Below are 2212 nucleotides of genomic sequence, written 5' to 3'. Positions count from 1 at the left end.
ATATATATATATATGGTTAGAGTCCTTAACAAGGATAGGATTGTTTAGTTGACCTGATACTGTTTATCAACCGAAAAGAGCTATGGTGTTGAGCACAGCAAGGATTTAAAACATTTAATTTGTGTACAGTTTATAGTTTAGGTCAGTGGTTCACAAAGTTGGGGTGGCGACCCACAGTAGGATCCCAAAAAAGTAAGGTCAGGTCTTAATATATATATATATGGTTAGAGTCCTTAACAAGGATAGGATTGTTTAGTTGACCTGATACTGTTTATCAACCAAAAAGAGTTGGGGGCACAAGTCACTGCTGCTGATATTTTGTGGGTCAAAAGCTGAAAAGTTTGGGAATCACTAGTTTAATTTATGGTTTAAACAGATTGTCCACCTTAAACAAAGGTTTTGAATCAGTGAAATATATTTGGATCAAGATGTTCCTACTAGTTTTGTTATAATGTGTCAGTATTTTCCATAATTTACCCACCTGGCACCCTGTGACAGAAACAAGTGATGTGTGAGGATTAATAAATAGGTGGCAGTGGGCAAACACTCAATGCATTTCTGACTTTACCAAACACCACAACATGTTACGGGAGAAGTGTGTCGGACTGTGGCTCCTGAGCTCGACTAAAGGGAAAGTGAGACAAAGAGACTAAGGGAAGGTTGACAGAAGGGGAGAACAGAAAGAGGATTGAGGGAGCAAAAGAGAGAAAGCAAGCAGTGCTTGCTGGACCCTGACTGTGTGCGAGGCCTCAATTATTCATGCGGCAGTGCACATGTCAAGAGCTCATAGACAAGCACAACAGCAAGGCCGAGCACAAATCAAACAGCGCATCCGTGGGCAATGCCCACAATGCACCTGGAGGAACACACCTCAGCTCATTTCTCTGTTGTTTTTGGATAAACAGAGAACAAGGCTACCTGAGAGTTGGCTGATTCTCCTCAAGAGCCAGGAGCGGCTGGAATACTATTTGCTTTTTTGTTGTTGTTTTTTTTTTCTCCCACTTTATTTACCTGCCTTCTTTTTTTTTTTTTTTTTCCTTTTTTTTTTGGCAGGAATGTCTGTGCCGGTGGGTTCCATCTTTTCATGGCTCATTAGCTTGCCATTTCATTCACTTTACCATCTATCATGCCCTTAGTGTTTAAATCCACTGCCTTTTTTTCTTCCAGTCCCCAACATGTCTGCAGTAACTCTGCCTGAGGTTCGACTCCTCAACAACTGGAGGTTAACGGATGGCTCCACACTTCCAGTTTCATTTTGTCTAAGTTTATCGACCGCTGCCTTTCTGTCGGCTCTGTTTCTGCTCTGCTTTGTCTCCCAAGCTTGCTTTCAGTCATGCAAACATTTTCAGTATTATTATCAAATTATTCAAGGTTGCAAAAACATGCAGCAAAAGATGATGCAGTTAATTACCTAACTTGGCGGAATTCCAGCGTAGAGACACTGCAGGCTTATGTATGAACTGTTAAAGTGAACAGATTATCCTTTGAGTCCCACCTGTCCTTCAGTGTTTTATGCGATTTTTTGTGATTTTTTTTAAAAAAAATTGTAGTACTAAGTTTTTAATATTTTTTTCCTCCAAATCTACATCAGTAGCTGGTATGAATACACACCTGTTAGGCATCCTTTATATTCTGCATTTTCTTTAATAACTTGAAGTGAGAACTATGTTTGTCTATTTATTTATTTTTTACTTTCAAAGATAAATAAGTGATAGAAAAGAGGGAAGCGAAGCTAGTTTTACTCTGCCAAAAGGGACCTTGGGCTTTGCCCTGTGGGCATGGCAGCTTTTATTTTCCTCTTTCCTCCTTTCATATTCCCAGCCGGTTTCCAGAATTTTGATTGAGTTTCACATATTGGAGTTATATCTGGCAGCCAGGTTTGTTTATCTGCTGGGGCTGATAACTGTACCTGCCTGAGTATGGAGCAGAAAGTCAAGGAAGAGAGAGAGAGAGAAAAAAGAGTGGGAGATACAGAGAGACAGACCACTCACATATTCTCTTCTCCTCCAGTCCTTTCTCATCGATTTAGCATGTCTTCATCAACAGCCTGACACAGGTATGACTGCTTTGCTTTATACATTACAGTATACCATAGCCCTCATGGTTTGAACTAGATTGGAGTGTACACTAAAAAAAAAACATTTCAGAGGACCTGTTGCCACCATGCAGATGATAGTGAGATATTTAAAAAATTAAATAAGTTGAATAAAAT

This window comes from Austrofundulus limnaeus, unplaced genomic scaffold, assembly GCF_001266775.1.
Source record: "Austrofundulus limnaeus strain Quisiro unplaced genomic scaffold, Austrofundulus_limnaeus-1.0 Scaffold44, whole genome shotgun sequence".
In the NCBI taxonomy this organism is placed as follows: Eukaryota; Metazoa; Chordata; class Actinopteri; order Cyprinodontiformes; family Rivulidae; genus Austrofundulus; species Austrofundulus limnaeus.
This window is presented reverse-complemented; position numbering follows the sequence as displayed.